The following is a 16206-nucleotide window of genomic DNA, read 5'->3' as shown; positions in this document are numbered from 1 at the left end:
AGTTAGAAGCAAAACATCGAATATTTTCCAGTGAGATCTGCATCATTTAGAAGCAAAACATTGGAATAAGTGGAAAGGAGAGAAAAGTACAAATTGGCAGAAGTTAGGATAAAGGGAAATACAGAATTAATAATATTAATTGTGAATGTGAATAAGATGAACTCTTCCATGAAACAGAAGTGGATAGGAAAATGGATTAAAAACCAGAATCTATAACATGTTATTTACAAAAAAACCACATTTGAAGCACAGAGATACATAGGAAAAAGATAGAAAGCTGAAGCAGGATATATTTGGCTTCAGTTGAAGTATAAAAAGGTAGAGAAAGAAATGCTGATCCTAGACAAAAGTAATAATAGATCTAATTAAAAGAGATAAGGAATGAGAAAGACATTGTAAAGTAAGGCTAGCAAATAGATGTATTTATGAAATTTTGTTATAAACTCATTATAATGTCTATCAATTGAGGAATGTTTGAACAAATTATGGTATATGAATGTTATGGAGTGTATGTTCTTCTTTAAGATATCATGAGCAACTTGACCCAGAAAAACTGGGAAAGACTTCATGAACTGATACTGAATGATATGAGTAGATCCAGGAGAACACTGCATATATTGGCAGTGAGATGATCAGCTATGATGGAGGCAACTTTTCTCAGCAGTTCAGTAATCAAGAATAGTCTTAAGAGACCTGATAAGGAAAATGCCATCCACACTCAGAGAAGAAAATATGAATTTTAAATGTAGAGCAATACATACTATATTTACTTTTTTTAAAAGTTTTTGCAAGGCAGTGGGGTTTAAGTGTCTTGCCCAAGACAATTATTAAGGGTCTGAGGCCAGAATTGAACTCAGGTCCTCCTGACTCCAGGGTCAGTGCTCTATCCACTGAACCACATAGCCTCCCCTATATTTACTTTTTAAAGCTTCCTTCATGCTATTTTTTCCTTTCCTTCTCAGGGTTTCCCCACCTCCCTTATTTCTAATTCTTTTTTTCTTTATTTTTTAAAGATTTTATTTGACTTTTGAGTTTTACAATTTTTCTCCAAATCTTACTTCTCCCCCCCCATGGTAAGCAATCTGTCAGTTTTTATTTTGTTTCCATGTTGTACATTTATCCAAATTGAGTGTGATGAGAGAGAAATCACATCCTTAAGGAATAAACAAAAAGGAAAAGAGATAACAAGATCATACAATAAGATATCTGCCATTTTTTTCTAAATTAAAGGGAATAGTCCTTGAAATTTGTTCAAACTCCATGGCTCTTTATCTGGATACAGCTGGTATTCTCCATTGCAGACAGCCCAAAATAGTCCCTGGTTGTCACGCTGATGGAAGGAGCAAGTCCATTGAGTTTAGTTTAAACATCACCCCAGTGTTGCTGATAGGGTGCACAGTGTCCTACTGTTTCTGCTAATCTCATTCAGCATCAGTTCATGCAAATCCCTCCAGGCTTTCCTGAATTTCCATCCCTCCTTGTTTCTAATAGAACAATAGTGTTCCATGACATATATATATATATATATATATATATATATATATATATATATATATATATATATATATATATATATATCTCACAGTTTTCTAAGCTATTCCCCAATTAAAGGACAATTACTTGATTTCCAATTCTTTGCCACCACAAACAGGGATGCTATGAATATTTTTGTACAAGTGATGTTTTTACCCTTTTTCATCATCTCTTCAGGGTATAGAGCCAGTAGTGGTAGTGCTGGATCAAAGGGTATGCTCACTTTTGTTGTCCTTTGGGTGTAGTTCCAAATTTCTCTCCAGAAAGGTTGGATGAGTTCACAGCTCCACCAACAGTGTAATAGTGACTCAGATTTCCCACAACCCTTCCAACAATGATCATTATACTTTTTGGCCATATTGGCCAGTCTGACAGGTGTGAGATGGTACCTCAGATAAGCTTTAATTTGCATTTCTCTAATAATTAATGATTTAGAGCAATTTTTCTTATGGCTATGGATTGCTTTGATCTCCTCATCTGTAAATTGACTTTGCATATCCTTTGATCATTTGTCAGTTGGGAAATGGCTTTTTAAAAAATATGATTCAGTTCTCTGTATATTTTAGAAATGAGTCCCTTGCCAGAATCATTAGTTGTAGAGGCTGTTTCCCAATTCACTACATTTCTTTTGATCTTAGTTACAGTGGTTTTATCTGTGCAAAAGCTTTTTAAATTTAATGTAATCGAAATCATCTAGATTGTTTTTGGTGATGTTCTCCATCTCTTACTTAGTCATAAATTGCTCCACTTTCCATAGATCTGACAGATAAACTAGTCCTTGATCTTCTAATTTGCTTATAGTATTGTTTTTTATGTCGAAATCCTGTAACCATTTGGATTTTATCTTGGTAAAGGGTGTTCGGTGTTGTTCTAATCTAAGTTTCTTTCATAATAATTTCCAATTTTCCCATCAGTTTTTATCTAAGAGAGAGCTTTTATCCAAATAGCTGAACTCTTTGGGTTTATCACATAGCACTTTACTATAATTGTTTCCTGCTATTGTACCTAGTCTATTCCTAGGCTGGTCCACCACTCTATTTCTTAGCCAATACTAAACAGTTTTGATGACTGATGCTTTATAAAATAATTTTAGATCAGGTAGGGCTAAGCCCCCTTCTTTTGCACTTTTTTCTATTAAATTCCTGAAAATTCTTGACTTTTTATTTCTCCATATGAATTTACTTACAATTTTTTTCTAACTCATTAAAGTAATTTGTTGGAATATTGATTGGTACAGCACTAAACTGGTAGTTTACTTTTGATAGAATTGTCATTTTTATTTTATTAGCTCTACCTATCCATGAGCAGTTGATATTTGCCAAGGTATTTAAATCTGATTTAATTTGTGTGAATTGCTTTATAATTGTTTTCAAAAATTTCTGAGTATGTCTTGGCCAATAGACTTCCAGGTATTTTATATTGTCTGAGGTTACATTGAATGGGATTTCTCTTTCTAGCTATTCCTGCTGTATCTTGCTAGACATATATAGAAAATTTGAGGATTTATGAGTGTTTTTTTAATAACCTGCAATTTTGCTAAAATTGCTAAATGTTTCCAGTATTTTTTTGGAGCATTTCTTGGGATGCTCTAGGGATACCATCATGTCATCTGCATAGAGTGAAGGTTTTTGTCTTTTCCTTCCCAATTCTAATTCCTTAAATTTCTTTTTTCTTCTCTAATTGTTAAAGCTAACATTTCTAATACAATATTGAATAGTAGTGGTGATAGTGGGCATCCTTGTTTCACCCCTGATCTTACTCAGAATGCCTCTAGCCTCTCCCCATTGAATATAATGCTTGTTGATGGTTTCAGATCACTACTGCAAATAATTCTAAGGAAAAGTCCTTTTATTCCTACACTCTCTAGTGTTTTTAGTAGGAATGAATGCTGCATTAATCAAAAGCTTTTTCAGCGCCTATTGATAGGATCACATAATTTCTGATAGGTTTGTTGTTGATTTAATTGATTATATTAACAGGTTTCCTAATATTGAACCAACCCTGCATTCTTGGAATAAATCCTACTTGATCATAGTGAATTTTCTCAGTGATAATTTGTTTAATTGTTTTGCTAAGATTTTATTTATGATTTTTGCATCTATATTCATTAGGGAGATTCATCTATAATTTCCTTTCTCTGTTTTAACTCTTCCTGGTTTATGTAGTAGAACCATATTGGTTTCATAGAAAGAGTTAGACAGAGTTCCATCCTTCTGTACTTTTCCAAAGAGTTTATATAAAATTGGAATCAATTGTTCCTTCAGTGTTTGGCAGAATTCATTTGTACATCGATCAGGCCCTGGAGGTTTTTTCTTAAGGAGTTCAATGATGGGTAGTTGAATTTCTTTTTCTGAGATAGGGTTTTTAGGTATTTAATCTCCTCTTCATTTAACCTGGGCAACTTATGTTTTTGTAAATATTCATCCATTTAACTTAGATTATCAAATTTATTGGCATAGAGTTGGGTAAAATAATTTTGCATTATTACTTTAATTTCCTCTTCATTGGTGGTGAGTTCACCTTTTTGATTTATAATACTTTCAATTTGGTTTTCTTCTTTCTTTTTTTAATCAAATTGACCAACAGTTTATCAATTTTATCAATTTATCACTTTATTGGGGGCTTTTATCATGAAACTTTTGGATTTAATTATTAATTCAATAGTTTTTTTTGATTTTGATTTTATTAATTTCTCCTTCAATGTTTAGAATTTTTAATTTGATAATTAATTGGAGATTTTTAATTTGTTCTTTCTCTAATTTTTTTATTTGCATGTTTAGTTCATTGATTTTCTCTTTGTACAATTTATTCATGTAAGCATTTAAAGATATAATATATCCCCTGAGAGCTGCTTTCGGTGTATCCCTTAGGTTTTGGTAGGATATTTCATTATTGTCATTATCTAGGATAAAATGGTTAATTGTTTCTATAATTTGTTTTTTGATCCACTCACTCTTTAAAAATGAGGTTTTTCAGTTTCCATTTGGTTCTGGGTCTATATCTCCTTGGCCAAATATTGCATATGACTTTTATTGCATTGTGATCTGAGAAACATGTATTCACTATTTCTGCCTTTCTGCATTTGATCATTAGATTTTTATGTCCTAGTACATGGTCAATTTTTGTATAAATTCCATAATCTGAAGAGAAAAGTTATAATCTTTTCTATCTCCATTCATTTTCCTCCATTAGTCTACCATATCTAGTTTTTCTAACAATCTATTTACCTCCCTAACTTCTTTCTTTCACCTTCTCATCTAAGAATTTGGATGCTATTCCATTGGGTGCATATATATATATATATATATATATATATATATATATATATATATATATATATATATGTATATAGTATTGAAATAAATTTACTGCCTGTCATACTTTTTAGCAGGATAAAGTTTTCTTCCTTATCTCTTTTAATGCTATCTATTTTTGCAGCTGTTTTGTCTGAGATAAATATTGCTACCCCTGCTTTTTTTCACTTCAGCTGAAGCAAAATATATTTTGCTCCAACCTTTTACCTTTACTCTGTATTTATCTCTGTGCTTCAAATGAGTTTCTTGTAAGCAGCATATTGTAGGATTCTGGTTTTTAATCCACTCTGCTATTCACTCATATTTTAAGGGAGAATTCATCTCATTCACATTCAAAGTTACGATTACTAATTCTTTATTGTCCTCCATGCTATCTTCCCTCTGTTTGTATTTTTCCCCCTTTCCCCCCTCCTTTATCTCTATTCCCCAGTATTTTGTTTCTAGATATCACCCCCTTCAGTGTGTTTGCCCTCCTATATCACCCCTACCCTTTCTTTCCCCTTTCCCTTTACCCTTTCCTTCCTTTTGTTAGTTCCTTTTTTTTTCCCCATTCCCCTTCCCTTTCTCTGTTCCCTCTCCCCTTTTCCCCTTTTAATCCTTGAAAGGTAGGATGTTTTTTAAGTTAACTGATTATGTGTAAGTTGACTTAAAGCCAATTTTTATGAGACAAAGATTCAGGTGTTTCTCATCTCCTCCCTTCTTCCCCTCTATTACTATAGGTATTTTGTACCTCTTAGTGTAATGAGGTTTACCCCATTCAATCCCCTCCCTCCTTCTGTCTCCTTTATGCCCCCCGTTTTTAAGGGGGTAGTGTTTTTTAGATCATTCTATTTGAGTCATAGTAGATTCTGAGTATTCGTCATTTCTAGCTAAGTTCATTTTATCTAATAGAGTTAAAATTTTTGAGAGTTATTAGAGTCTTTTTCCCAAGTGGGGTTAAAGCCAGTTACATCCCATTGGAGTTCAGTCTCATGTATAGGTCATGAATGTCCATCACTTCTAGCTAGGTATATTATCTCTGTTAGAATTACAATTCTCAAGATTTATGAGAATCTTTTTCCCTATGCTGTGATATAGCCAGTTTCAACTTACTGGATAGAAGATTTTTTTTCTTTTACCACTCTCCCCAATTTTATTTTTACTTTCTGATGTGTCTCTTGAACCTCCTGTGTGATGTCCAAATTTTCTATTTAGCTCTGGTCTTTTCATCAGGTATTTTTGGAATTTTTCCATTTTGTTAAATGTCCATCTTTTTTCCTGGAAGAGAAGGCTCATTTTTGCAGGATAGTAGATTCTTGGCTTCATTCCTAGCTCCCTTGCTCTTCAAAATATCTCATTCCAGGCCCTTTGATCCCTTAGAGTTGATGCAGCCAGGTCCTGTGTAATCCTTCCTGTGGCTCCTTGATATTTAAATTGTCTCTTTCTGACTGCTTGCAGGATTTTCTCTTTTATCTGATAGTTTTGGAATTTGGCCACAACGTTCCATGGTGCTTTCATTTTAGTATCTTTTTTTTTCTGGAGGGGATCGATGTATTCTTTCCATAACTACTTTGCCCCCTAGTTCCATGATTTCAAGGAAATTTTCCATCACTAGATCCTGTAATATTAAGTCAGGCTTTTTTTTCTCTTCAATGTTTTCAGAAAGTCCAATAATTCTCAGGTTGCGCCTCCTTGACCTATTCTTGAGGTCAGTGGTTTTGCTGATGGTGTATTTTACATTTTCTTTATTTTTTTCTATCTTTTGATTTTGTTTAACTGGCACTTGCTGTCTCATGAAGTCATTAGTTTCTAAAGACTACATACTTTTTTTTAGGGAGGAGTTTTCTTCATTTACCTTTTGGAACTCAATTCCACTTGGTCAATTAATTCTACTTTTGAAAGAGCTTTCCATTTGACCAAGTAAGGTTTTGAGAGAATTATTTTCTTTTTTCCCCTTTTCCCAATGGAGGATCTGAGAGAATTGTTCTCATTTATGTATTTGTCCAATTGATATGAGAGATTTATTCTCATTTTGTATTTGTCCAATTGTACTTTCTAAGGTTTTGTTTTCTTGTTGCAAGGTATTAATTGTCTCTCTCAAAATTTTAACTTCCTTCCTCATTTCTTCAAGGAAGTCTTTCTGTGCTGAAGACCAGATCATATTCTCCTCAGATGTTCTAGGTCTCTCTGAATTAGGGTCTTTTCCTTCCAAGAATTTTTCTACGGATCCACCTTTCTGCTGACTCTTCTTCATTTTGCTAAGACCTTGAGTTGGGGAGGGGCTGGTTCACAGGCATTTGGGATCACTAGAGGCTTCACTCACTGTGTCCAATTTCTCTGGCTGGCCAGTAGGAGGTGCTTGTTGCTTTTTCTGGACTGTCTGTGACCTTGATTGAGGCCTTCTCCCTTACCTTGAAGTTAGGGGTTGAAGTTATTGAATCCTTTTGCCTTCAATCAACGGTGGGCTTTACCCTGGGATGAGGTCATTCCTTTCCCTATTGTCAGCTGGGCTGGTTCTTCTGCCCACACACCTGTTCCTGAGGCAGAAATATTATGTAATTGTTTTATCTGGGAAGAGGCCTCAGCTGCAATGGACTTGGGGACTCAGAGTTCCTCAGACCCGAGGAGCCTAGGGATGGTGTCCACAGCTCTCCTGCACCGGAACTCTCCTCCCAGCCCTGTTGGCAAGCTCCAGAAGGTGAGTGCCAACACCAGTGCCTCTGTTCCCTAGTTGACCTAAGCCCCCATGGTCCAACCCCACCACTGATCCAGCAGGTCTATCTCTTGGGCCCTCAGACTCCATGGCTCTAACTCAGCTTCTAATCTGGCTGATCCTGGGCTGATCCACCCTCTGAGCCCAGATTCAACCTGCCCAGAATTGCCCAAGGCTGCTGCAGGAGACAAATCCTGAGGTAGATGTTTTCCTTCTGGCTTTTCTTTCTAGGTTTTGTGGGTTGGGTTTTTATTAAGAGGTTTGTTTCATATCATAGATGGGGAAAGATCAGGAGACTTTAGAACTGTGCCTATCTTCTCTCCACCATCTTGGCCTGAAATCTTCTAATTCTTTATACAACATGGCTAATATGAAAATATGCTAAAAAATAAAAGATTGTACATATACAACCTATATCAACTTGTTTGCTGCCATGGGGTAATGAGAGGGAAAGGAGAGTGGTAGAAAAATGTGGAATTACTTTTTGCTTACTTTAAAAGTAAGCAAAAGTTTGACTGTTGAAAACTATCTGTGCATGTAATTGGAAAAGGGGGGAAAAAAGAAAAGTGTTTGTTAATCCTAGAAGACCTAGGTTCAATTCCTGAAGGAAAGTTTCTTAATTTCTCAACTTCACTAACAATTATAAAACCATAAATTGCAGTCAAATTACCTATTTGTTTTGACTGGAGAGATCCCTAAATCAGCCAGTCAACTCTAAAAAATACTAGAAATTAAAACTAAATTTCCAAAACTAAATTTGATATCTGAACAGAATTACAAATGGGATAAGATACAACTGAGAGCATAATATAATATAAAGGGGGAAAATTTAATATATAAAAGTTTCCTGAATGCAGGACCTACAACGTATTTCCTCCTACTAGAGAGAAAGACACATATTGCAATCGCATAACAAAAATACCCTACTTTTCTAGGTCATCGTAGATACATCTTCAAGGGTTGTTCTAAAACACAAGGGTTTCCCACAGCAAATAATTATTAAGACCAACATGTGAATACTTTTTCTTTATATGCTATTCACAATATAAACTTGCTCCTTCATTTTGAAGTTACATGACAAAACCTTAAATGGGTCTAGACCTAACCATAAAATTTTATGAAATCAATACTAATAATAATGTCTTTAATCACTGATAGGAATCAAAATGAACTAATGGATAGAACATTGGATAGGGATTAATGATTGCTTTCCAAATTCCATTTTCCAATGACCATATTGATTGTTTTAATCCACTAAAGGTTTCAAAGTGAGACTACATCATGCATTGCCAAAGATGATATAAAAGAAAGAAGGAAATAAGCAATCATTTAGCACCTGTACTTAAGTAATGTGTAATTATCTTATTTGATATTTTTGAAATATGCTTTAGGTAAGACATGCTCAAAATAACTGAGGTATTCTCTAGTTCTGCAATTCTAAGATTCTATGATAATGTGAATTGACTAAATTGGTAGGAGTAGAGAGATCTTTTGTAGGAACTTGTGTTTCATGAAGATAGAAAGGTAAGTTGTACTAAATAGGGTAGTACTTTTCCTTTCAAATCAGGTGTTCAAAATCTTTCCTATGAGGTTGTGAATGAGAGCATGCTTTTGAGGATAGAAAAGGGGAGATAAAAGTCATATACATATATATGCATATATATACATATATATGCATATATACATACAAAGCAGAGTATATGTGTATAATTATGTTAACTTATTTAGTCATTTGATTTGATATAATGGCCAGCAAGACTTAGGTTCCAGACGTCCCTTAAGTTATGTGACTGGTAAAATAACAACCTCTAAGTGTCCCAGGCAATTTTCTATCATTATGAAGAATTACAGAACAATTATTTTTCTACACATAAATTTCTCCATATATATTAAATAAATAAATGAGTGATAAAAAGTTAAATACAATCTCAGAGAGAAGGTAAGATGAAAAGAAAGAAAGGAATAAAAAGGAATGAAAGTAGGAAAGAAGGAAGAATATTCAGGATGCACTGAAAGAAAAAGGACTAGTTATTTGAGGATTTTGAAAGAAAAATATCAATTAAATAAAGAGGATATAAAATGATATAGTAGAATTGTAAAAAGCTGAAATCAAAGAAAGAAGTGACTTTGCAGATGATGAATGGGCAATACTTGTTGATTTGTGTGATACGAAAAGAGAAAGATAAAAATAAGCCAAAAGCATCTAAAGGGTATATGTTTGTGAATATCATTTTTAGTTGAAATTCCTTTTAATTTGTTTTAGATCAATGATATGATTTTTTACATGATACTTGAAATTTTGAAACATTTTAGATAGTGATTTTTCATTTAATCTTTGAAATTCCATATCACCCCTGCAATAGTTTCCTGAACTTGGAGGCCCTGAATTATGACGATACCACAGTCAGACACCTTATAGATCATTTAGTCTTTTAGAGTTAAAGTTTTCAGATACATTAAATGGATGTTATACTATATACACTGCAGGACTGTTATGAAATTTCAAGAAAAGAGCATTCAGAATTCCAAGGAGTTCTGCAATTAATATTGTTATATCATAAATAGAATTATAGAATGAAATCTGAAAGACATTAGAGGTCACTGAATTTAATGCTCACATTTTATTTTTATAAAATGTTTTCCTTTATTAAATTTAAAAACAATTTTCGATATTCTTTTGTTTAATTTTTTGAGATTCAAATTTTCTTCCTCCCTCCTTTCCCTTCCCCCTCTCCCAAAGCAAGCAATCATATATGGTGCACATGTGCAATCATGTGTATCCATGTACAAAATATTTCTGTATTAGTTATTTTGTAGAGGTGAAAAAAATGGATGCTTTTTTCTGCCTTCAGAGTTGATCACTTCCTTCTCTAGAAATGGAAAGCAATTTTCATCGAGTCTTTTGAGACTGTTTTGGACATTTTATTGTTGGAAGTAGCCAAGTCATTCACATTTGTTTATCATATAATATTACTCTTTATATGTACAATTTCTTCTTGGTTCTGTTCATTTCTCTTCTCAGGTTTTTCTGAAACTATACTGCCTTAATTTCTCACATGAACTCTAATTTCACCTCACACACTGCCTTCTTGACGTCTCCTCCTGGGTGTCCTAGAGACATCTCACACTTAGCATACCTAAAACAATTCCTGTTTTTCCCAAAAGCTATCCATCCGCCAGACTGCTTTACTTCTTGGTTGGAAAAGGGAAGGGAGGGAAACAAGCCTATAATAGGGACCTGATATGTATGAGGCAATATACCAAGTGCCTTACAAATATTATTTCATTCACTTTATATTCATACCAAACTTGGCTATTAGCTAAAGTAGACAGTGGTTAAGTGACTTGTACAGGGTCTCATAGCTAGTAAGTACCCTAAGATCCAACAAGTTTTCTAATCATACAAATTTAGAAGCTTTAAGTCACCCTTTTCTCTTCCTTCTCCCTCATTACCATGCCCAAAAATTTGCTTAAAGTTCTCAACCCTTCACATTACAATGAATCTAAATTCCAATAGATCATTACTGAAACCATACAACCCACACTCTATCCTCTCAATCTTATCCCTCTAAACCTTCCAGCCCAAACATTTAAAGTATATCCACCCTGCCCTTTCATTGTGCTTTCTGGAATGCCTGTCCATAGGCAACAAAATTTCTTCATCTTAAACATTTCTCTCCCAGTCTTTCCATCACACTGAAAAATTGGATTTTACCTTGATGACAGTCTCTTTGGCTATGCTTTCCAGTATTGGTTGCATCATAACTCATTTTCCTGGATTACCCCTTAAAACTACGTCTAGATTTCCTCTCCTTTCTCATCCACTAAGTAACATATCTTACTTTGAGGTTCATTTTATTTCTATCTACCATCTACTCAGAAAGTTAATAGTTGATCTCTATAGGTCTACAGGTAACTCCCCCCTTCTTTCTTTAATGAGTTCAATACCTAGTTTACAATTTTTCCCCACCTCCCTAACTCCTACTTTCATACTAGGAGACTCACTCTCATCACTCAATTCTTTGATCTATTCACCTCCCTTGTGGAACTTCTCCATCCTACTCAACAACAAATAATGATGATTATAACCACAGTCTAGTTATTATCCACAAATTTATCCATGTTCAAGAATTCTTAAATTACAACATTCAGGCATAATCTTTTGGTTTTTCACTTTTACTTTCTTTACCTTTCATAATTCTATTATTCAACCTCATTCTTCATCCTCCAATCCTTTGATTTCTCAATATTCTCCAAGGTCATCTCCCAAGCACTAGCCACTCTTTCCTCTTCTTTTCATCTTCACTCCATAGTGAACCAATTCAAATCTATGCTATCCTCTTTTTGAATTTCAATCTATTTTATCTTTGATTATGGCCAACCACACCTTACCCTTGGGTTGTTCCAACCATTGTTCCCCTTTGAGCTATGCACATTTCATTGACTGAAGGTAAAGAAAAGTATGCAACCATTCTGACTGGTTCTACTTCAAATTTATGTTACATAACCTCAATTGTATACACATTGTTTCTAGGTAATACTACTATACTACCCTTAACAATTCATATTCCCATTCTCCCTAGTGATTTTTCCAAACTTTTTCAACTCCCCCTAAAACCTCCTATACTTATCTCTCCCCTATTCCCTCGTTTAAGAACCTTGCCTTATATTTTATAGAAAAAAAACAGAGGCAATTCACCCTAGACACCCTTTTACTAATTTTCATCTTCTATCACTCAGTTGCCTCCTGATACTTTCTCCTCTTTCACCCATCTCACATAATTATGTGCCTTATCAATGCCAATCTCTCTACTTCTCCGAGTGATCCTATTCCATCTCTTCCCCCCAAGAGATTGTCTTTTCTTGTCTTTCCAACTCTTTTACTTATTTTCAATCTTTTCCTCTTTGCTAGCTCACTTCATACTGTCTACAAATCTGTTCATGTTTCCCCATATTGAAAAAGCTGTAACAATACTTCCATTCCTGCGAAATCTTGTCCTAAATATCTTTTGCCTTTTCTAGTTAAATTCCTAGAAAATGTTTTCTATAATAAGTTCTCCACTTTTTCTCTTAAATCTCTGAATCCTTTATAATCCAGCTTTTGATCTTTTCATTTCACCAAAACTGCTCTTTTTAGAGTCACTAATTATCCCTTAGTTGCAAAATCCAATGGTCTTTAATTAATTCTAATTCACTTTTACCCCTCTACAGTCTTTGACATTGTTCATCATTCTCTCCTTTGATACTCTTTGCTTTTTATATTTTCATGCTATCCTGTTTCACCTCCGATGTATATGAACACCCTTCCATGTCTCCTTTGCTGAACCCCTCACTAGGTCAAACTCTCTAATAACAGCTATTCATCAGGGTTTTGTTTTGGTATCCTTTGCTCTTCTCCCTCTATATATTATTTTTCTTGATGATATTATCTGCTTATTTAATTATCATTTCCATGCTGATGATTCTAAAATCCCATTCCTTCCCCTATCTCTCTGTTGAGCTCCAGTCTTACATCTCCAACTGCCTTTCATATATTCAGATATTGTAAATATCTGGATTTTATAAGACATCTTAAACTTGTTACATTCAAAATAGAATTTATTATATTCCCCTAAAATCTACCTACCTATTTTCCCTATTTTTTGTAGATAGCAATAACAGTCCCTCAAGTTTGCAATTTAGGAGCTATTCAGGTTTCTTTACTATATCTCACTCTTCACATTCAAGCTACTGCAAAGGACTATCAAATTCACCTTTGCAACATCTCTCAAATTCATCCCTTTCTTTTCTAAGAAAGTTCCACCACTCTAGGGCTAGTCCTCATCACCTCATGCTGGCATTATTGTAATAGCCTGCTGGGACGTTTGCCTCTTGCAATTTTCACCCCATTCTAATCCATTTCCATATGGTAACTAAAGTGATTTTCCTAAAACATAGGTCTCCTCATGTCACTGTCTACTCGAGAGAGTCCAGTGGGTTTTCATTACCTCCAGAAGCAAATATAAAATGCTATATTTGGCATTCAAAACCATCCATAACCTATTCACCTCCTACTCATTTAGTCTGTCTATACCTTATTATACAATGTGGATTGCTCAATCCAGTGCCACTGGCTTCTTGGCTGTTCTATAAACAACAATCTATTGCTCAGACCTAGAAATTATTTCTGTCTATCCCTTTTCAACTCTGACTAATGGCTTTTGAGACTTCCTTTAAGCCATGAATATCTTTTTTTTAATTCTAAGTCTCTTTATTGCAACTCCCATTCCCATGAATGAATCAGTTCCCCATGTGATACACAACTAATTACCTTGCTCCTTCAAGGATCTAGCAGTAACCTTGAGAGGCCAAAATGCTTCTTCTCTTATGCTGTTACCTTGAATTCCCATTGCTCTGTTCTCCCTAGTATCAACTACTAGTTACAAGTAGCATCTCCCTATATATTTCAGTGATTAGCATTCCAATATAATTTAACCAATTGATATCAGTTAACTTGTACAAAAGGATATCTAATGATAAAATATAGCAAGGACAGAAGTATGAACTGTTAAACCTTTTTCACTCCTCTGGAATATATATTTCTTATTGCACTAAGGAAGCAGAAAGGAGGGACTATGCATGTATCAAGTGTTTTATATATACAACAGCACTTCCCAAATATTATAATATTTAAATTTCAAAATAATCCTCTAAGATTGGAAAAGTGGATTCATTATTAAAGTAACTTCTGTGAACATTCATCCCATAAGTTATATTTTTCTCTTTACAAATATTTTATTTAATTATTTTTCCAACCATTTAACAAGATTTTCTTTTGTTCTAATTTATTCATTTATTAATTCAATTTTTCCATTCCTATGTATATGTATATTTTTAAGTCACAAAATTTCCTTCCAAACTCCCTTCCCACCCCACTCTCCACTGTGGCAAATAGTCAGGCTAGCATTGTATATACTTATTTACAGATTAGTCATTTCTGGCATGAGGAATTAGGTTTCAGGAAAAGAGATACGTAAGAGGTAATTTATATAAAGTGTTCATCATATTCTGAAGGGTTGGTTTTTTCATTTTGTTTTATTTTGTTATTCTTCCTCTGGATGGGGACAATGTTCTTAGCTGTTCTAATAGGGTTGACCTATCTTTCGAAACTGCTGAGAGGAGCTACTTACAAGATTGATCATCACATGGACCAAGATGAAGAAGAGAATCCAGGCACTGTCCTAAGTTCTGCTGGCTTTCCCTCAGAACTAACATGAAACAAGCTCTTTAACAGATTTTGGATCCACAGAACACAGAGAAGAATAGAGAAGAAGAACATATATAACAAGGTCTGTATCAGGGGAGCATGGGAGCAAAGAACAGATAGTCAGAACAGGGGCTACAAGGGGAGACCAGGGAATTAATCTGAGAACAGCTATGAAAACTCTGGCTCTGTGATCAGCAGGTGGTTGAGTTCCAGCAAGGTTGGAGAGAGAGTTCCAGAGTATGGCTATCAGCTCATCTGGAAGACCAAGACTGCAAGTTCTCTATTTTCAGCAAAGTCCCTCTGTTTCCACTTGACTCCCCTCCCACCCCATCCTTGTGGGAGAAAGTGACTCTCCCCAGAACAAACAGAGAAGCTGCTGCCTACCCCTATAGGCTCAGGTGTGGGCAGCAGATCTCCACAGTGCCAAATGAGGATTAAGGAGATTATCTATATAGTCAAAGGGCCAAGCCCACATTGTTTGAGGATAATTAGGATTCTGTTGCCCTCCCCACCCCAGGTCTTAGGAGTGGGTCACAAATCAAGGTCACAGACATTCCAGAGAAAGTATCTAGCATTCTCTGCTGGCCTGACCAATTGGAGCTACTAAGTCCATTGAGCAAAGCCTCTAGATATTTCCATATCAAATGTCTGTGTACAAGCCTCTCTCCCAAATAGAAAAATGAAGAAAATCCAGCAGAAATGGGGGGTCCATTAAAAACCATGTAGAAGTCAAAGATTCTAAATCAGTGAGATCTAGAACTTCTGAGAAGAATATGAATTGGCCTCCAGCCCAGAAAGACTTTTTGGAAGAGATCAGTATGGAGTATAAAAATCATTTGGAAAATTTGGAAAAAGAAATACAAGAGAAAATTAACACTTTGCAAGAGAAAATTATCATCTTGCAACAGGAAAATGAAAATACAATTGGACAAATGCAAAAACAAAGTAATTCTCTAAACACCATAATTAGATAAATGGAAATGCCATCAAAAACAGAACTGACAAATTGGAAAAGGAGTAGCAAAAGAAAATTCTAGTATAAAAAATGAAATATGTGTAAATGAATGGTTTCATGATACAACAAAAATCTGTTAAACAGAACTAAAAAATAAAAATTATAAGAAATTGTAAAATACATCATTAGCAAAATGACTGACCTAGAGAATAGATCCAAAAGAGACAACTTAGTAATCACTGGGTTTCCTGAAAAATATTAAGGATAAAAAAATCCTGAATTGGATACTTCAAGATATAGTGAAAGAGATCTGCCCTGATATCATAGAACTAGGGGGCAAAAAGGGTTACTGAAAGAATATATCAATTCCCTCCAGAAAGGGATCCCAAAATGAAAATACCAAGGGACATTGGGACCAAATTCTAGAACTATCAGTTGAAAAAAGAAAAACCTGTCAGGAGCCAGA

The sequence above is a fragment of the Macrotis lagotis genome, chromosome 7, assembly GCF_037893015.1.
Source record: "Macrotis lagotis isolate mMagLag1 chromosome 7, bilby.v1.9.chrom.fasta, whole genome shotgun sequence".
In the NCBI taxonomy this organism is placed as follows: Eukaryota; Metazoa; Chordata; class Mammalia; order Peramelemorphia; family Peramelidae; genus Macrotis; species Macrotis lagotis.
Note: the sequence above shows the minus strand (reverse complement) of the source record.